Here is a 22116-nt window from a genome sequence, read left to right as displayed (position 1 = left end):
GGGGAGAAGAGAAAGAAAGAATAGTTCAACCCTTGTTTACAGTTCAGGAAAGAAGGAACAAACAACCCTCGTTCAATCAGGCAGGGGGAAGTCTATTCATTAGCGGCTTTACCCCGTTCAAGAATAAATAGGAAATAAAGGGGGAGTGAGCAAATCTTTCTTTCCGTTATTGAGTCTGAAGAATCAAGAATCTTTCGTCTTTCGTTTCTTGCCTTGAGAGTGAACTGTCAGACAAAACAAAACGAAAGAAGGGGGAAAAGGTTACGGAGTGAAGGATCAAGAATCTTTCGTCTTTCGTTTTGTCTGACAGTTCACTCTCTCTCAGGAATCCCTTTACCGTAAATGAATAGGAAAAGGAGAGAAGCCACCTTACTTCGTTCAAGAAGGATTGATTTCATATGCTCGGACAGGGGAAGGTTCCTTCCTTCTTTCATGAATTGACTCTCCTGTAAAGGGAATATTGTATAAGGGTCAGGATCATTCTTACTTGTTGAGTCTTTCCTTCAGGTTCAGTAGCTCAGGGTTTCGGTTTCGTCTTTCCTTTCTTCTTTCCTTCCATTGTCTTCTTCTTCTTCTTTTACAGTGAATGAATAAATAAGGTCATATCGGAAAAGCTGAATGAGTAAGTAGCTCGATGAGACTGTAAATGACGGACAGGTGATTGAGCGAAGCTGCTTTACCGTTCAATCCGGTCAAGGAATATCGGTTCAGTCGCTTGCTTCTTTTCTTACTATGGTGAAAGAAGGGAAAATAGCCCCAAAAATATGGGAAGAATAGGACTGCTTTACCAACAGGTTCAGGAGAAGTTAAGTTTGATTCTTTCTATTCTTGAACAGTAAAGGAGAATTCTTCCTTCTTGCAGGCAAGAGAGTAAGTTCAATCTGTTGAATTCATCTTGCTTGAGTCTGACAGTAAATGAGAATGAGTGTTCCATTTCATTCACCCATTATATTGGTTGAACAATTCCATTTCTTGATTGTTTCGGCTTTCCCTTGTTTACAGTTCTGAAAGTGATTGAGGATAGAGAGAGTTTACAGTCTTTGACTAAATAGGGACAAGCAAGAAAGGAGAAAGAGCAATTCAAGAGTCAAATCAGTAGGAGAAGTAGGAGAAGGAGTTCCGGGTCAGGCAATGGAATAGCTTTACCGAGTTTAATAATCATCCTCCAGTTTACCTTGTTTACTGTTCAAGTTGTTCAAGAAAGTAAATGAGGTTACAGTTCCATCAGTAATAGGGACAATTAGGCTCGGACAATCAAGCTCGGTCAGGAGAAAGAAGAAATACGATAGGTTCAGGTGCAAGAGAGAAGCCGCTCGACCAATAGTTGTAGAGGTTCATGAGCTTCTCTGTCTTTCCTTCTTGCCTGATTCCTGGTTCAGTAACTAATAAATTTACTCTTTATTGTCTTGCTTCAGTCTAATTGTTCTTGAGTTTCATCTTTCCCTTTATTCAAAAAAGACTGTAAACTCTTCTTATTCACCGAGCGAAAGCTGCTAATTCATTTACTCAGTCAAAGGAGTCGGAGTTTAGGATCTAGAATCTTGAGTCTTTCTTTCCCTTGTTCAAGAGTGAAACAACCCTTTGATATGAACCCAGAGACATCAATCATACAATATGCTTCAATGAAGATGTGAAGAAAATATTGTTGAAATTTTCAAAAGATATTTCAATTCATGCCACGTTGAAGAAGAATGAAGTTTCTTGTTTTAAATTTTGGGTGGATTACAATTTAGAGTAATTTAGAGTTAATGTATTTTAAGACTTTTTATTTACTTTAGGTTACAATTACATAATGGTTAATTACGACCATTAAGTATGAATGTTACAACTCTTGGAATGCCTTTAATAGTTTCATTTTGAGGCTATATAGAGTCATGTATGTTGTATTTGTAATAGACTTGAAAATATATAGTAAAAGGACTTTTTTTTCAAGTCTCAAAATGAAACTATTAAAGGCATTCCAAGAGTTGTAACATTCATACTTAATGGTCGTAATTAACCATTATGTAATTGTAACCTAAATTAAATAAAAAAGTCTTAAAATACATTAATGAAATACAATAACGCTAAAATGTAATCCACCCAAAATTTAAAACATTAAACTTCATTCTTCTTCAACGTGGCATGAATTGAAATATCTTTTGAAAATTTCAATAATATTTTTTTCACATCTTCATTGAAGCATATTGTATGATTGATGTCTCTGGGTTCATATCACCCTTTTTACTGGGGACACTAAATAAGAAATGGTCTTTAAAGGCCTTTACTGTTCAATCAGTAGGAGAACGAGGAGAAGGAGGATCCGGAGTCTTTCCTTTCTCTTTGGCTTTTACCCTGAGTGAAAGAAGGCCAGGGTTACGAGAATATTCTTTCTATAGGGAAGCTGCTTTACCGAGTTAGTGTTTGAATGAGAAGATCAAGAAAAAATAGGAAAAGGAGTTCAAGAAAAGAAATAGGAAAAGGAATAGGAATGAAAGAAGGTGAATGAGTTTACAGAGTGAAATCAGGTTTAGGTTTAGAGGGAATAAAGATAAAGAAAGGTTCAGGCAATGGACTTTACCGAGTTGGAGAGGAAAAGGGGCGAACTCGACCGATAGCGAGAGAGAGGAGTGAAGCCGAGCAGGTTCCGATTCAGTAGTTTAGTGAAAGAAGGATTGAATGAATAAAATAATATAGGTTCAGTAGCAAAGGGAATAGGGGTTCAGGGGAAGGAGTTTACAGTTCAATCCGGTTCTGGGGAAGGAGTTAAGGTTTCGTCTTCCTGTTCCGTCTCATTCATTGAGAGTTGAGGATTGATTGACTATTCAAGATCTAGAATAAAAGGAGTTCAAGCAAGGCAAGCCAGCCAGTTCTGTCTCATTCTTGTTTTTTCTTGACTGAGAGTTTCGGAGAAGGAATCAAGAGTATTCTTCTTTTACAGTTCAATCAGGGAGAGTCCATTCTGGTTTCGGCTTTCTCCTTATGATTTACTCGAGACTGGAAAGTGAAGATTCAGGGTTTCGGGTCTCATTCATCTCTTTTACCGACTGTAAGAAGGAGAGAAGACGCTCGAACAACCTTTCTCTTTGTTTACTGTTCGGGCAGAGGGGAGTCAATTCATTATCTGCCTTACCTCCTGAAATCAAAGACCTATTCTATTTACCTTGTGAAAGACTGAGTGAAAGAAGGAGAATGAATCTTGCTTTCGGCCCGAGTGTTTGAGTTCAATGGCCTAAAAAATAAGGAGAGGAGTCAAATCTCATTCATCTTTCTTACAGTCGAGTAAATGAACAAGAACTGAAGGGAAGGTTCAGGGGAAGGAGATTCTCATCCAGCCTATCTATGTTCCAGAATTCAATCACCTAAACAATAGGGAATATCATTGTTGAGTCGAATGAATAGGAAGGAGTATTTCTCTTTTACAGTTCAAGCAAGCAAGAGGAGCCCGAGCAAGCAAGCAAGCAAGAAAGCCAGCCCAGTAAGCAATCAAGGAGTTAAGGAGAATGCTTCCTTAATTTCTTCTTTAACCGTAAAGAAAGGATCTTGAATCTCGAGTTGAGGATTAACTGACTATTCATAATCACTGACGGGAATAGAGGGGCAGGATCAGAGAAAGAATAGTTCCACCCTCGCTCGGGAAATGAAAGAAACAATAGGCAGAGGTTCATGAGTTTACAGTTCAATCCGTCTCATGAATAAGGAGTGGTTACAGGAGAGTACGTCAGTGAAAGGTGAACAATCACTGACTGTTCAGGATCATTTTGTTTTGCTTTCTTTTACTCTTGCTTGAAGGATTGAATGAATGACCTCTCTTGTCAGCTAATTCCTCTTTCATTTGATTCCCCCTTCACTGTCAAGTTTCATTAATGTTTCATTCTCTGATTCTTAATAAATAATAGGGAGAGGGAATAGAGGTTCGTTCAGTAGTTCTGTCTCATTCTTCTTTTTCCAGTTCAGTAGCTGATCTTTCTTTCATTCTCTGACTCTTCTTCTGGTTCAGTAGTTCAGTCTCTTTCTTCTCCCTTCTACAGTTACAGTCAGTAAAAGAAAAAGATCAAGACTCCTTATTCATGAGACAAAACAGGAAGGAAAGGAAAGACTCAAACGAAAACCAGGCAGGACTATTCCAAGACGATGAAAGAAGAAGAAATTCAGGAGTTAGCTGCTTGGCAGGGAGGAGAGGAAAGATGAAACGAACGACGAAAGAAGAAGAAATTCAGGAGTTAGCTGCTTGGCAGGGAGGAGAGGAAAGATGAAACGAACGACGAAAGAAGAAGAAATTAAGGAGTTAGCTGCTTGGCAGGGAGGAGAGGAAAGATGAAACGAACGACGAAAGAAGAAGAAATTAAGGAGTTAGCTGCTTGGCAGAGGGAGGAGAGGAAAGATGAAACGAACGACGAAAGAAGAAGAAATTAAGGAGTTAGCTGCTTGGCAGGGAGGAGAGGAAAGATGAAACGAACGACGAGGGAAGAAGAAATTAAGGAGTTAGCTGCTTGGCAGGGAGGAGAGGAAAGATGAAACGAACGACGAGGGAGGAGAGGAAAGATGAAACGAACGACGAAAGAAGAAGAAATTAAGGAGTTAGCTGCTTGGCAGAGGGAGGAGAGGAAAGATGAAACGAACGACGAAAGAAGAAGAAATTAAGGAGTTAGCTGCTTGGCAGGGAGGAGAGGAAAGATGAAACGAACGACGAGGGAAGAAGAAATTAAGGAGTTAGCTGCTTGGCAGGGAGGAGAGGAAAGATGAAACGAACGACGAGGGAGGAGAGGAAAGATGAAACGAACGACGAAAGAAGAAGAAATTAAGGAGTTAGCTGCTTGGCAGGAGGAGAGGAAAGATGAAACGAACGACGAAAGAAGAAGAAATGAGTTAGCTACTTGAACTCGAAAGAAGAAGAAATGAGTTAGCTACTTGAACTCGAAAGAAGAAGAAATGAGTTAGCTACTTGAACTCGAAAGAAGAAGAAATGAGTTAGCTACTTGAACTCGGTAAAGCTATTTTCATTGGACAGAACTACTTCGCCTCTCCCTATTTTTAGGGTCATTAAAGGAGGTAAAGCATATGAAATTCATGTACTCACCCTAAACTGTGAGTTATTCATAGCTATTACCTTGACACCAAAGACATTAGAAGTATATTTCTTAATAGAAAATGATTTAATAATAGAAAATGATTTTTGTAGGGTCCCATTGGTGTGCATCCAGTAGGAATTGAACCTATGAATTCGCCAATTATGAGTTGGGTGCTTTAACCATTCAGCCATGGATGCTTAACAGGGATCCTCGTACATAGTGAATAACCAAATTCCAATTTGCAACTCAATATTTAGGAGAAATCAATGCAATTTAGCAGGCCTCAATGAAATGACATCAATTCCAATCCAGGATTTTCTAATTGAGAGAGATCAATAATTCTTACTATTTCTTAGAATCATGGCCTGGTATCTTTCATTCACATTTGTTTCCATCAATCCCATTTTATAAAACTCTTAACTCCTGAATTTAGAGTATACTACTTTCACGCAATTCACAGGGTTCAACAAGCAATCGATATTTCACGATCAAGGGTGTAGTACTATTTGTAGTAGCGGTCCTTCCTTATATCTATCTCGTATTAAGAATCGAAAGGAAACTCTATTTGACAGGGTTTCTTCCTCTACCTATTCATTGGACCTTGAAATGAGACATTGGAAGAAGATTTTGGCTCTTCCTATACTATATCAATAGGTGGATTGTTTCGCTCATCTTCAAAAAGGAAAAAGGATCTCTGAGAGCTCTTTCTTGGATCTGAAAGAGAGTACTTGGGTTCTCCCAATAACTCAAAAGTGTATCATGCCTGAATCTAACTGGGGTTCGCGGTGGTGGAGGAACTGGATCGAAAAAAGGAGGGATTCCTGCTCATTGTAATATATCTAATGAAACCGTCGCTGGAATGGAGATCTCATTCAAAGAGAAAGATAGAAAATGTCTGTAGTTTCTTTTTGTATATTATATGGATGATCAGATCCGCAAGGACCATGATTGGTAATTGTTTGATCGTCTTTCTCCGAGGAAGAGGCAAAAGAGAATCACCTTGAATTCAGGACAACTATTCAAAATCTTAGTGAAAGATTGGATTTCTTATCTCTTGCTTTTCGTGAAAAAAGACCAATTGAGCTTCTTCAAACAACAAGGAGCTGGGTGAACTATTCAATCAAATGATATTGAGCATCTTTCTTTCCCATCTCTTCTCGAGAAAGAAGTGGTCTATTTCTTTGCAAAATTGTGCTCAATTTCATATGAGGCAATTCCTCCAAGATCTCTTCCTTCATTAGTTGGGGGAAGAATCCATCTGCACGAATCAGATTTGATGAGGAACATATCGAGAGAGAATTGGATTTGGTTAAACAATTGGTTGGTAACAAGGATCGATTTTTTAGTAAGGCACGGAATGTCTTGTCAAATATTCAATATGATTCCACAAGCAAGATCTAGTTTCATTCAAGTAATGGATTCTAGCCAATTGAAAGGATCTGATGATCAATCCAGAGATCATTTCGATTCCATTAGTAATGAGGATTCGGAGTATCACACATTTCTCAATCAAAGAGAGATTCAACAACTAAAAGAAAGATCGATTCATTGGGATCCTTCCTTTCTTCAAACAGAACGAACAGAGATAGAATCAGACCGATTTCCTAAATGCTTTTCTGGATATTGCTCAATATCCCGGCTATTCACGGAACGTGAGTGAGAAGCAGATGAATAATCATTCGATTCCGGGTAAGAAATCTCAGAATTTCTCAGGAATCCTCCTACAAGATCCATTCGTTCTTTTCTCTCTGACAGATGGTAAGAACTGAATATGGGTTCGAATCCTATTGAGAGGTTGATTAGAGATCAGAAATTGTTGAAGAAAGAAGAAGATCTTTTGTCCCTTCCTTCCAGGCGATCGGAAAAGAAAGAAATAGTTAATATATTCAAGATATATACGTATTATCAAAATAACGTTTCAATTCATCCTATTGAATCAGATTCGGGATGTGATATGGTTCTGAAGGCTGAACTGGATATGGATAGTTACAATAAGATTTCATTCTTTCAGTAAAATCCATTTATTTATTTCATCTATTCCATGACCAGAACTAGAGGAGGGGATACACCTTACACCACGATTTTGAATCAGAAGAGAGATTGAAAGAAATGGAAGATCTATTCATTCACTCTATCAATAACCGAGCCGGATCTGGTGTATCATAAGGGATTTGCCTTGATTCCTACAGATTGGATAAAAAAGAATTCTTTCATGAGTAAAGGGATGAATCGAAAAAGAAGGATTTCTTGGTTCTACCTCCTCTTTTTTTTTTTATTCAGAGAATGGATTGAAGGATCAGCAAAAAATGGGTACGGACCTCCCCCGGGAAAAACAAAAAAGAGTGGTATTTGCTAGCAACAACATAATGGAGGTAGTCAATCAATCTATATTGATCCGAAATCAAATTCAAATCCAATATAAGTACCATAAGTATTAAATCGATTCTTTTTATAGATCGGATCGCAACTTAGAATATGGAATGAAAAGGGATCAAATAGGAAACGAGACTCTTAATCATAGAACTATAATGAAATATACGATCAACCAAGATTTATCAAGAGAAAAAGGGTCAAAAGAAATGGTTCGATCCTCTTCCTCTTATTTTTCTTTCTCGAGAGATCCATGAATCGGGATTCTAATGCATATAGATAGTGATATGATAAGGAAATCACTACAAGGGGAGTAAGATTCAAATTACCTTGTTGATCGAATATCTCAAGACAAGAACATTGTTTGAGATTCGAATCACTCCACAAGCAAGATCGATCATGTCTAGCTTGAATGATTCTTGTTGATCAAATATCTCAAACACTTGTTTGAGATTCGAATCACTCCACAAGCAAGATTGATCATGTCGAGCTTGAATGATTCTACATGCAACCTAAACTACATAGAATTGAAAAGAAACTTAGCCATTGGCTAAAGAAAAACACAAATGCTTCTTTTAATATATTTTCCAAGTCTACTTACAAATCCAACATACATGCCTTTATATAGCCTAAAAAATGAAACTATTGAAGGCATTCCAAGAGTTGTAACATTCATACTTAATGGCCATAATTAGCCATTAGGTAATTGTAACCTAAATGAAATAAAAAGTCTTAAAATACAATAACTCTAAATTACTCTAAATTGTAACCCACCCAAAATTTATAGTAATCAAACTTCATTCTTCTTCAATGTGGCATGAATTGAAACATCTTTTGATAATTTTGACAACTTTTTCTTCACATCTTCATTGAAGTATATTATATGATTGATGTCTCTTGGTTCATATCAGATAGAAATGGTCCAATGGGAGTGGGAGCAAGAATTTCCAGGAACATTTCATTTCTGAGCGGAAGAGTCATTTTGATATGAACCAAGAGACATCAATCATACAATATGCTTCAATGAAGATGTGAAGAAAATATTGTTGAAATTATCAAAAGATATTTCAATTCATGCTACATTGAAGAAGAATGAAGTTTCATGTTATAAATTTTGGGTGGATTACAATTTAGAGTTATTGTATTTCATTAATGTATTTAAGAGGTTTTTATTTACATTAGGTTACAATTACATAATGGTTAATTATGGTCATTAAGTATGAATGTTACAACTCTTGGAATGCCTTTAATAGTTTCAGTTTCATTTTTAGACTATATAAAGCCATGTTTGTTGTATTTGTAAGTAGACTTGGAAAATATATTAAAAAAAGCATTTGTGCTTTTCTTTAGCCAATGGCTAAGTTTCTTTGCAATTCTATGTAGTTTAGGTTGCATGTAGAATCATTCAAGCTCGACATGATCAATCTTGCTTGTGGAGTGATTCGAATCTCAAAAAAGTATTTGAGATATTTGATCAACAAGAATCATTCAAGCTAGACATGATCGATCTTGCTTGTGGAGTGATTCGAATCTCAAACAATGTTCTTGCCTTGAGATATTCGATCAACAAGGTAATCTGAATCTTATTCCCCTTGTATTGATTCCTTGTCTTATCACATTTTCAAGTAGTGTTCGATCGATTACGTATTAATCTATATTCGCTGGATTGGTCTGAGGTTATCTATAAAAAATATTTGTCTTTCTAAGTCACTTCCTTTCTTTTTGTCCAAGTTTCTTCTATTCTAACTCACTTTTTTCTTTGTGAGTTTCGGGAATATCCCCATTAATAGGTCGAGATCCACATCTATGAATTGAAAAGTTCGAATGATCAACTCTGGAATCAGTTTTTAGAATCAATAGGTCTTCAAAGAGTTTGAATTTTCCAAAATGGAAAGCCTTCTTATTGGATGATCATGAGACTTCCCAAAAAGAGAAATTCTTGATCAAGAACAATATAACCATTTCTTTTTCTTCAATAAGATATTAAAGTGGATGATTTACTCATTCCATACTAGAAAGAATCGCAGGAAACCCTTTGATCAAACACTCCTATTTCTCAATGATATCCCACGATCAAGGCAATTGGCTAAATCCTGTGAAACCATTTCATAGAAGTTCATTGATATCTTCTTTTTATAAAGTAACTCTATCTACTCTGCTTCTATTGTAACAAAAGATTCCCTTTTGATGTATGTTGGCTATGTGGAAAAGGCCCGTATCAATAATTATGATTTGACGTATGGACAATTCCTCAATATCTTGTTCATTCGCAACAAAATCTTTTCTTTGTGCGGCGGTAGAAAAACATGTTGTTGGGAGAGAGATACTATTTAACCAATCGAGTCACAGGTATCTAACATATTCATACTTGACTATTTTACACAAAGTGGAAAGGTATAACTTGTACAAATCTTTCTATTTTCCAATTCGATCCGATCCATTCGTTCGTCGAGCTATTTACTCGATCGCAGACATTTCTGGAACACCTCTAACCTAAGAGGGACAAATAGTCAATTTTGAAAGAACTTCTTGTCAACCTCTTTCAGATATGAATCTATCTTATTCAGAGGGGAAGAACTTGCATCAGTATCTCAATTTCAATTCAAAGATGGGGCTTTGATTCACACTCCATGTTCTGAGAAAGATTTACCATCTGAAAAGAGGAAAAAACGAGAGTCTTTATCTAAATGCCTTGATCAAGGGCAGATGTATAGAACCTTTCAACGAGATAGTGCTTTTTCAACTCTCTCAATTTGATATGAACCACGACCAAGGAATTTCCATACCTCAAGGTCCAATTACAAGGACAAGAGCCAAGAAGCTACAACAAACCTTATACAGTTATATTCAAGCTATGGTGAGCTCATCAAAGGAAATTCTAGAAGACGCTGGAGACCTCCCTTATATGTTGTGCAAAGTTGAGGTTCAAGAAAGAGATGAATGAAATGCACTTTAAGTTGCATTTAATGAACTCTGCTGAATTTATGAAACTAGTCCAAGGATGATTAATAAGCACATTTTATTAATTGCATTATTTAATTATAGTTTAACTATTTGTTTGTCATATTTAAGCTAGTTTTAAATATAGGAGTTAAGGTTATATTGTAACCCACATAGGTTACTATATTCCACCATTTACTAGCCATTTTAATATGGAGGTTATGGGTATTTCTCATTTACTAGCCCATTTAATTTGGGAGTTATGTATGACATAGGTCAAGGTTGTAAATGCTATATAAAGCCTTCTTTTCTTTGATTAGACATCAGATTTTGGAATTAAGAATAGAATTTCTATTTTAGCTTTGTTGAGAGCTAAACTTTCTTTGCAAATTCTTGTGTTTAGAACTTGCATGTAGAGTCATTCAAGTGGTATTGATCAAACCTCTTGTGGAGTGATTCGAATCACGAGTTTAGAAACGTGATATGAACCAAGAGACATCAATCATAACATATGCTTCAATGAAGATGTGAAAAAAATATTGTTTGAAATTATCAAAAGATATTTCAATTCATGCAACATTGAAGAAGAATGAAGTTTCATGTTATAAATTTTAGGTAGATTACAATTTAGAGTTATTGTATTTCATTAATGTATTTTAAGACTATTTATTTACTTTAGGTTGTATTTACATAATGGCTAATTATGATCATTAAGTATGAATGTTACAACTTTTGGTATGCCTTTCATAGTTTCATTTTGAGGCTATATAAAGCCATGTATGTTGTATTTGTAAGGTAGACTTGGAAAATATATATAAAAGAAGCATTTGTGCTTTCTTTAGCCAATGGCTAAGTTTCTTTGCAATTCTATGTAGTTTAGGTTGCATGTAGAATCATTCAAGCTCGACATGATCAATCTTGCTTGTGGAGTGATTCGAATCTCAAACAAGTGTTCTTGCGTTGAGATATTTGATCAACAAGAATCATTCAAGCTAGACATGATCGATCTTGCTTGTGGAGTGATTCGAGTCTCAAACAAGTGTTCTTGCCTTGAGATATTCGATCAACAAGGTAATCCGAATCTTATTCCCCTTGTATTGTTTCCTTATCTTATCAAAACGAGTTTTCTTTACTCTTGATCTTGATCATCAAGGTAATCCGTTCCATACTTTCCCTTGGGTTGATTTCCATATCACAATTTGTAAAGGAATCTATTCCAAACATATATGCCATGGTTCCTTACTTCGACAGGGTACAAATATCTCACCATTTGGAGTTTAGAGACTTTTTAAGACCTATTGCCAATACTAAGTAGCAGCCACTAATTTGTATCCATTTTTCATGAGATTATGCATGGATCAGGTATATCATGGGTCATTCTTCACAACAAATTGTGTGTGTCTTCCACAATGGAATAAGTGAGATTTTGAGTCAGTGTTTATATAATCTTCTTCTGCCCCAAGAAATGATTCATCGAAATAAATAATGAGTCACCATCGATATCGACACATCTGAGATCGCCAAATGTTCGGGAGTTCCTCTATTCAATCCTTTTCTTCCTTCTTCTTCTTGCTGTATATCTCGTTCGTACACATCTTCTCTTTCTTTCTCGAGCCTATAGTGAGTTATAGACAGAGTGAGAAAAGGTCAAATCTCTATTGAGTTGCAAAAAGGGTAGGTATCCCACATCTTCACTTCATTCTTTCTGGTTAAAGAATCTCTTTCTAGTTGCTTTGGAACAATTAGGAGATTCTCTAGAAGAAATAGGGTAGAGGGTTCTGCTTCTGGTGGCAACATGCTATGGGGTGGCAGTCCCGCTTATGGGGTCAAATCAATACGTTCGAATATCAATCGATCTCATAAATGTCATACCACATCCCATCAATAGAATAAATAGCTTTTTCGAGAAATACGAGACATCTAAGTCATACAAGTAAAGAGAGATATTATGGATTGATGAGAAAGAAAGAGAATTCTTGGTTCAGTTCTCCACCTTAACGACAGAAAAAAGGATTGATCAAATTCTATTGATTCTGACTCATAGTGAGAATTTCTCAAATAATGACTCTGGTTATCAAATGATTGAACAACCGGGAGTAATTGACTTACGAGACTTAGTGGACATTCATCTTTAGCAGAAAGACGGACATTCCTTGCTCATTATCAGAAAATCACTTATTCAAAAACCTCGTTGTGTGGCTAACAGTTTGTTTGAATTTCCAATCTCATGGAAAACCCTTTTCCCTCCGTTTAGCCCTATCCCCGGGGGTGTTTTAGTGATAGGTTCTATAGGAACTACACGATCCATCCTATTTTGTTAAATACCTAGCGACAAACTCCTATCTTCTATTCATTACAGGTATTTCTGAACAAGTTCCTGGATAACAAGCCTAGCCTAAGGGTTTGATCATTGATGATAGTGGCTTGATGATAGTGACGATATCGACCATAACCTTGAGGCTGGAGCTTCTAAGATAAATGCGCTATGGATATGATGCCGGAAATAGATCGATTTGATATCACCCTGAAATTAGAATTAGCAAAAGCAATCTCTCCTTGCCTAATATGGATTCCAAAGATGAATGATCTGGATGTGAATGAGTTGAATTACTTATCCCTTGGTCTATTAGTGAACTTGATAAGCGCCTACAATGCTAGAATTTGCAAAGCTAGAGGCCCTTCTAGAATCCTTGCAAAACGCTCACAGAGAAAGCTAATTTAACGGATTGATTCCAACAAAGAGCTGGTTAGAAGATGAATGACTCTTAGATCGAACTTGGAATCTATGATGGTCACTCTTAGATACTAAGACAATTCACTCCAGAATTAGCTTGATCAAAACTAATTCAATGAATCAGTTTAAACATCAAACCTAAAGCAAGGTTTGAAAAAGAATAACACCAAAAGGGTATCAAGAAAACACAAATGTTTTTTCTGTATTCAATAAAATCCCCCAAACATGAGTATTACATGCCTTTAAATAGGTCTAAAAGGTAACCCTAACATAATATAGTTCAGCCACCTACCACAAATTACTAATAAATGCTATTAAATACAAATTGAAGCAAATAAGGCATTAATAAATTTCCTTAATTGGTAATTCAACTACCAAAGGCAAGTCTTCTAATTAATTTCCATAAATTTCCTTAATTGGTAATTGAACTACCAAAGGCAAGTCTTCTAATTACTTTCCAATATCAACCACTCCATTATCTTCTTGATTTGATATGCTAATGCTATAAAGATTTTTGGGCTCAAAAGTCTTTGTTTCAACCGGTACACTAGCTAGCTTTTGATGATGCAATGTATAGGCCTCTTGAATCTTCTTAACCTTGCTTCTTGTAATCGGTCCTTTGGGTACATGCAAAGGGTCAGCAGTTGAATTCATATCAGAACTATCTCTCCAGGGATTGTAAAAGATGTTCCACGCACTAGAATCTTTCGACTGGAACGAGAATCTCGATAACCTAAACAGAAATGCAGAAGTGAGCCTACTCCTCTCTCCCCCTTTTTTAGCCAACACCATCAACCCCATTCATTTTTCACCTTGAATGAGTCAAAGCAAAAAATAGAAGATAAATAGAAGGAAAGGAGATCAGAAAGATACATGGACGACTTGACTCTCGTATAGGTCGGATGTTTCCGTGAACAGTAAGCAGTGGATCTCCCCTGATTTTGGGAAAGCTGGTGGCTGCGTGTGAATTCTCTTTCAAGGCAAGGGGCCTGATCGACATTCTTGTTTACTCTGATCCGGTCGAGGTGGTTTCCGTTTACCAGCGTGTAGGTGGTCTAAGTTCCTATGACCGAGTCTTTCTGACCCCTGTGAACATCTTTTCGTAATGTATTAAAGAGGGCCTCTCTAACAGGTGAAAAGTGGTGGGTGTCCACTAACGGCCATTCCTGGCTCGGCTCCGATAATGCAATTCTGGGAGGAGTCGGTAGTTTGGCACTGGATCCCTTCGGACCTGGAGAACCTAGGACGCTGGGTCGAGGTTTGGTGAACCAACTGTCCTCTCCTTTACAGTCTCGCTGCTTCTCTCCTATTTATTTACTTCTATAAAGAATAAATAGGTGTTTTCATCTTCCATCCTGGACTGATTGAACAAGGTAAAGCGTCTTCGCTCCTCTCCTTTACAGCCGAGTGTCTTCGCTTCTCTAGTTTCAGTATCGGGCCCCTTTTTCATTGCCTAGATTACACCTTGTGTCTTCGCTTCTCTAGTTTCAGTATCGGGCCCCTTTTTCATTGCCTAGATTACACCTTCGGAATACCCCTAAAGGGAATTTTGCTCTACTTCCCTCAATCTTCACTTTACACCACGTTGACGGCCCTTTCATCATAAGGCGTGGAATTAGACCAAGGGGAATCTCCATAGGAACTAGTCCCTCTGATTTCACACGTAGGAGATCGAGACACTAGCCCAGAGCTATGGACAAGTAGATCGATCGCCCTATCTCGTCAACTAGATGGAGGGTTTGACCTTGTATATATGTACTTTGATTTCATTCCCCCCGTAAGATCAATATCACAACCAATATTCTCAGAAAGGGGATTTTTAGATATCGATAGTTGTCTGGTCATACCCAAACAGTAAGATTCCAGAGGAAAATGCACCTAAGATCAAATATTTTGAGCCGGCTTCCGTGGAAAATTCAAACTTCCTTTTGGATGCTGCCATCACATAAAAACATAAACTTTAAGGCTCAATAGCTAAATACATGGAAATTGAATCATGAGCCTAGATCATAAAGAGAATGATGCGAGTAGGAAGTGGAGTTAATACAATGAATTCAAAAGCATCAAACCTCTCTTGTTCGAAAGAATTGAAACACATCGAAATGGTACCAGCCGTACTTAATAATAGAAGGATTTGGTAGAAATATGTCAAATTGTCCCTCCTAAAAATATTATTCCAGAATAAATGGGCAATAGTTAGGAGAGGTGCGCCAGCGGCAAGTAGAAGCAAGGTTATTAGATACCTTAGGAAAGCCCGGCCAGAACCACACTGATATGATAAGGAATCAATACAAGGGGAATAAGATTCAGATTACCTTGTTGATCAAATATCTCAAGCCAACAACACTTTGTTTGAGATTCGAATCACTCTAGAAGCAAGATCGATCATGTCTAGCTTCAATGATTCTTGTTTATCAAATATCTCAAGACAAGAACATTGTTTGAGATACATGCAACCTAAAGTACATAGAATTGCAAAGAAACTTAGCCATTGGCTAAAGAAAAGCACAAATGCTTCTTTTACTATATTTTTCAAGCCTACTTACAAATCCAACATACATGCCTTTATATAGCCTCAAAAATAAAACTATTGAAGGCATTCCAAGAGTTGTAACATTCATACTTAATGACCATAATTAGCCATTAGGTAATTGTAACCTAAATAAAATAAAAAGTCTTAAAATAAAATAACTCTAAATTACTCTAAATTGTAACCCACCCAAAATTTATAACAATCAAACTTCATTCTTCTTCAATATGGCATGAATTGAAACATCTTTTGATAATTTTAACAACTTTTTCTTCACATCTTCATTGAAGTATATTGTATGATTGATGTCTCTTGGTTCATATCACACACGTGCAAGTTTCCCTGCATGTGGCTCGTCCGTGAGAACTTCTTCAGATTTGCGTGAACTAGCGGACCGATCACTCAGTGTGGATGCTCCCTACAGCATGAGCGAACCTTTTCAGAACTGCTTAGGAATGGGCGCCACGAGACCGGCCCAAATCTAGCCTGGTTCTCTTTCTTCTCATCTACCCTTCCCAACAATTGTACCTTGTCTTGGGGCTTGGCTTTACGAGAGAAAGCCCGCAAAAAAGTCTTTCTCTTCCTTCTCCCGTTCCAGATCATATTCAAGTGTGTCCACAGAAGAGGAAATCGCAATGCATCTTGCTCAGCAGGCGTAGCTTGGAGTGGGAGTGTATGTAGTAGGGTGGGTAGTAAGGTAAGGAGGCCACCAAAGAGGAACCCAAACGGCCTATTAAGCGCAGCTAAGCTAGGAGAAAGCTAGGTGCCGGAGGTAAGCTCTATTCGGGCCGGAGCATTGATTCCCCATAACGAATAAATAGGCTAGCTCGAGATCTCAATTGCCTATCCTATGTTCGAGAAGGTCCCGCAGTTCTTGGGTAGCACCTCGAGGTTTTGTTTCTTGTCTTACATGAGACTCGAGATATTCCTCACTCCATGGCATGGCACCTTTTGCTCATCCATTCCGCCTGTGCAGACGCCCTTTTTCTTTCATTATCATCTACCGCCCTTTCTTTCCTCCCGGCTATAGGTAGGAGTACATTATGGCAGGATCAGTCACCGGGGCAAACACCCCTCCTCCAAGAAGAATTGTGCTATGCCCCCCCCTGATCCCTATAGATGGAAGGAGTGCCTGGTGATCCCTAGGTTGTAGCACGTCTGGTCGTTAACTCCTCGCGCTGCTGCCGCCGTTTCTAGGACCGACCGATGCCTCACCTGCACAGGTACCTACATAATGTAGTGTCGGTGGCACATTCAACATAGCGTTCGAACTCATGTGCCTTCCAGAACTAGGGGTCTTCGAGCTTGCTGCGTACGATTAGCCAGTCTTGCGGCGGCAAAAGGATTAGAGGTCCCCCCATGCTATGGTTCCCTGCGACCCGAACCTGGTGCCACATTAGGTTAGGGAGTTTGGCGATAATAGCTCCTCTGCGCCCCGTGCTGCCCTCCTAGGCGCGCAACACTAAGTAATCCAAGCCAACCCACATTACTGACTAACGGTGGATAATCATATTTCTTAGAGGTACTAAATACAACTCCATGAATGAGAAAAATGAAAGTTGCATTAATGATAAAGATCTCTGGGAAAACCGCTAAAAAAAAGATTGAACATGTGGGTGGAAGGATCCGAATGAATTTTGATTTCATTTCCCCCGTATAGAGCATTGAGTTACTTACGTTTCGGTCTTTAATAGGCAGGCTGCACTAACGACGGCGGCTAAGAGGGATTGCTAGACCAGCAGCCAAATCAACAATGAATGTATAATGCTTGTGATTCCACACCAGGCTCAACAATAAAGAATTTTATGTCGAAAGGCCTCTAAACAAAAAAGGAGTCCATGACCCCGCGTATGAGGTCGAATTCCACACTTTTCTCTCGAGTATACTCATCATCATCATTACCAAAAAATGGATGTCACTTTGGGACACATGCAGATAGCCGCCCTATCGAAAGGGCTAAAAGTCAACCAAACGAGCTCAAACTCTTTTTTTTTTTAGTTCCCTTTGAGTTCCACTTCTCAAGGAAAGTAGAGTTTTATAAAAGACGCCACTCTACAAGGGAAGTCCCCGGGTCGAGTCTTTGCGAGTTCATCTCAAACAAAGCGAACCCCTTATTTACTGGGTCTTGGTCAGGAAGATGCAGATAAAACGCCAATAGCCTGATACGACATAAGCTTTATTTAAAGAAAAGAGCTATCAATCATCATCAATTTGTCTTTCTCTCTCTCTTTCGAAAACGAAACAAAATCCGTTAATAAATGACGAACCCCCTTATATAGATGATAGGTGTAATAGCCGAAAAATAAATAAAGAAATAAACAAATAAAAAAAACTTTATAAAAAAAATAGTTAAAATAATAATAATTAATTAATTAAAATTAGAATTAAAAAAAAAAAAATCATTCCCCACCTCTCTCCACTAACCCTTCGTCCCTCCCCACAATTATCTCTCCTTGACCCATCCCACCTGCCAAAAAAAAATAAAGAAAGAAACAGAAAAACAACAATGGTCAGATTTGAAAAGAAGTACAATGGCTTTCAATATGCAGATTTAAAGATTTTTGTCAGTTATTACGGTAAAATCCTATCTCAGATTTCCTTTTCCTTTATAGTTATGGTGATAAGAAATTAATTTAGGATCAAATCTTCTTTCCTATCTTAATAATCAGATCCCATATATAATTATTAGATTTTTGTTAGCATTTTAATTATACGAAATAAGGTTATAAGTTAGATTCAATAAAATTTTAGGTGGCAAATCTATAAACTAAAAGATCGTAGCCTATACTTAAAATTGGCCAGTAATATCTATTTACACCATTGAAAAACCTATTTACAGAATAAAAAAGATGAGAGAGAGAAGGAGATTGAGGAAAGATTTGTTAAACAGTATTTAACAATAAAAGGAAATATCAAACGACAGTGAGCTCCTTTCAATTTTAAAACCTATTTACAGAATGAAAAAAATGAGAGAGAGAGGGAGGGAGATTAAGGAAAGATTTGTTAAACAGTATTTAACAATAAAAGGAAATATGAGACGACAGTGAGCTACTTTCAATTTTGTGTAACAGAAAACATCACAATTTTTATCAGAGGACAGTGAGCTTCTTTAAATTTTGTCTAATAGAAAAGATCAGAATTTTACTATGGGCAATGTAAATTAGGGAAATAATTTTATAGAGTTCAAACTTGAAACTGATGTCATGAGCTCATATAGGTTGACTTGGATTTCAAAGGACGGAATCAAACTTTCATTAAAGATATATTTGTGACAATGACTTAAGCGAGCAAGGTAAGTGACCTAACTATCGGCATGGTTATATTTGATGTTGACACGTGCCTTGTGGTTCTGCACGTGTCATATATATTGATATGTGTGAATTGTCTGTGGATCGATATGCTTCCTATATGTTATGTTATGTTATTATATGTGGATTGTATGATAATAATTAGGGTACGATGTGCTCTAAGAGATGTTTGAGATAGGATACGAGAAGGATGCACAAAACGAAATGTAACGATAGGAGTAAGATACGTTCATGAAACGTTAAGGTTAGGTTACATACCGAAGGGCTATGGATAGGAGAGATTGATGAAAGAATACGGTTAGGTTATTGGTAGAAAGGGATAGGTTTGTGATAGATTGATAGAACGATGACATTAGGATACGTTCTGGTGATGATACAACTAAGGTACGTCACGTAATGATATGTCTGTGATAGGTATAAGAACGTTAAGGCTATGGTAAGTTAGAGAACGATATGACTATGAAGTGTTTACGTTATGACATGTTTATGATATGGTGCATTGTATGCTAGATTATTGTGCTTAAGTACGTAGTTATGTGAACGTGAATGTATGTTATGTATGCTGCTTAGTTGAGGTGATATGTTATGCATGTGACGATGTGTGGCCCTTGAACGATTATGGCTTGTTTGTATGAATATTTGAATGTAGCTGCATGAATTGAATGACATGAAATACGGTAAATTGCACGAAACATAACCCCGCTAGGAATATGTATGATATGTAACGAAATGAGAAGGAGAATGACATGTAAGCATGAAAATGTGACACGGGGTTATGTTCATTAATGATAACTGTAGGAATAGTGGGACCTCATGCATATTGTGTGTTCATGCATTTGGGGGGATACCCCTATCCCATCACGAGGGTACGGACGTGTACATCCAATGGTAGGACAACGATCGTTATGCCCTACATAGCGCTGCCGTGACGGTTCTAGTTTTAACGGGTCCCGGTAGGCTCCTAGAGCTTGCCCACCGGCTAGGGACAGTGGCCCAACAGTGTGCGAACTAGCTGGTGAGCCCATACTCGCACGTATGGGCTGCATGTAGAGTATATGGTACACGTCCACAATTACCTGTTAGGATTACACCGTAGGGAAAATGAAACGAAACGAAACGAAATGAAACGAAACGAAAGATAGGTCCCATCATTTCATTGCATGTGATTGTTGCATTTAACCCCAATAGTGGGGTCACTTACTGATATTTCTTTAAATACTCAAACCATGTGCTACTACATTTTTCAGGTTAAGGCAAGGCATTCCTGTACGGCTGACGACAGCATCGCAACTCAAGATCATGACACATGCATAGGATACTGGCATTTATTTTCTTAGACTTAGGATAGAATAGGATGTTTTAAACTTAAACGCTTATTTATTTTATTTCGAGTCTTTTGTTGTGTCGTTTTAAAGATGTTTTCGAAACACGTAAGTCCATGGCTGTGTTTTATGTTAAAGGTTATGTTTTATGGAATTTAAATGTAGTCTTCCGCATTCAATGTTTATGGTATGTATACAGTAGCGACCTTAAATGAAGTAGAAATTTTTGGGTCGTTACAATAGGACAGGGCTAAGGCAGTAATCTCGACGGAGGTCGGATGAGCTTTGATGAATAAAAGAGGACTCTGTAGAAACTCTCATGGGTGAAGCAAATCAAACCCATTTTCGGACAAAGAAGATAAAAAAAACAAAACGAGAGTGGCTACGAAAGCCCCGGAGATTCTATGGGAAATTGGAAATGTCGAAGTGAGTTGTGGCTTATAAATAGGAAGATGAGGAGATAACAGGCGAAGGATATTCATGATATTAGGTTCGATTTATGTTGTCTCGCTCCCCTATTCTTTATGGTCGAGTAGCTTCGCTTATTCGCCTCTACACCTTGGGCTCATAGCTGAGCTCCTTGATCGCAGAGCGGCATACCGAAAAAGAAAAGAAGAAAAAGCCCATCTTCCATTATGGCCCCTCTTTCACTATCAAGAGTGGGGCGAGACTATATTGCTAGAAGCTGATTTTGCATTCTTGGAAAATGAAAGAGAGAAGATTGCGTTCAATATTGCGTTTGACCTGATAGTTTATGGAGCTATCATCTTTCCTAAGTTGCGTTACCAGCCCCGGGAAAAAGATTTTTGCTTTTTTTCCAAGTTCTCAGGATCAAAGCGCTGCGCATGCGGAAATAGAAATCCGAGCGAGACAATCCCCGGCGGAGCATTTCGGCCTGGACCTGTTCTTCAAGGACCCCCCCTGTTCTGGCTTTGAGCGACCCTTTCTTTCGGGCCTCCACAATCACCCTAATGCGGGCTGGATCCCTTTCCCTGTACACATCCATATAGGGTTCGCCTCCTCAATCAACGGTAACTTCTACTTCTTCCCGTGGAGGCAGATCGAGATCCATGTCCCACCCAGGGAATGAGTTTGAGCTCGATGTGCCTGAACCCCGAACCATCTTGACCTCGCTAAGTACGGGAAGCCGCTTACCGTCCGTACAGTCATCCCAAGAATCAAAATCAAGTCCTTTTAAAGAGAATGCGAAAAGCTAAGATCCTTCTTTATTAGAAAAATGAATAAGAGGTTGAGCTCAACATTCAACTTCAACCTTTTGATGTTGAGAACCCCAAGAAGATCTCGTACTCTTTCATGTGGAATCATTGCAGTTTGTGAACTTTGAGTTTGGACTGAATTAATAAGGATGCCCAGATATACGAAATCCTAAATGAAGAGCTCCCTCCTATGTTAACACCAACAACTTGCAAAAGAATGATGTAATGAAAAAGAGTGAACAAACGGGAAGCGCTTCTCTGATGTACTGACCCAACAAAGAAAGATTACAGTATGTGCCTCTCTTCTTTCTGACTTTTCTTGTTCTACGCTCAGGATCTTTCCCTCCCTAGGTACTCAAATAAGAATGGAAATTTGTCTGTAAATCCCCGTCCTTCTTTTTCGATTGAGTCTATAGGCGTGAAATAAGGTCTATTATCAACCTCTCTATATGAAAGCGTGCAAAGATGCCTTCTACCATAGGCTCAGAAAGAGCGCAACTAATCAAAGTGAGACCAGCTCGACTCAGATATCAAAGAAAAGTTGATTTGTGTGTAACCTACTCTCGGGAATCCATAGATTAATTTTGAAGAGTAAAACGTAAGCGAATGAATCCATGCCGGCCATGCCAATGATAGAGAGAGGA

General features: G+C 37.9%; 2 long non-coding RNA genes across 2 annotated transcripts; one reads left to right on the top strand and one right to left on the bottom strand.

Annotated features, from left to right (window-relative positions):
* Positions 1 to 14000: 14000 nt before the first annotated feature.
* LOC111444118 lies at positions 14001 to 15359 on the bottom strand. The gene is made up of 2 exons (XR_002710644.1): positions 14620 to 15359; positions 14001 to 14559 (listed from the first exon to the last, which is right to left on the bottom strand). It is a non-coding gene; the product is annotated as an uncharacterized LOC111444118 (long non-coding RNA).
* Positions 15360 to 17752: 2393 nt separating this feature from the next.
* LOC111444119 lies at positions 17753 to 20877 on the top strand. The gene is made up of 2 exons (XR_002710645.1): positions 17753 to 17911; positions 20499 to 20877. It is a non-coding gene; the product is annotated as an uncharacterized LOC111444119 (long non-coding RNA).
* Positions 20878 to 22116: the final 1239 nt, after the last annotated feature.

This window comes from Cucurbita moschata, unplaced genomic scaffold (assembly GCF_002738365.1).
Source record: "Cucurbita moschata cultivar Rifu unplaced genomic scaffold, Cmos_1.0 Cmo_Scf00006, whole genome shotgun sequence".
NCBI classification, from domain to species: domain Eukaryota; kingdom Viridiplantae; phylum Streptophyta; class Magnoliopsida; order Cucurbitales; family Cucurbitaceae; genus Cucurbita; species Cucurbita moschata.
Note: the sequence above shows the minus strand (reverse complement) of the source record. Positions and strands in the feature narration are given on the sequence as shown.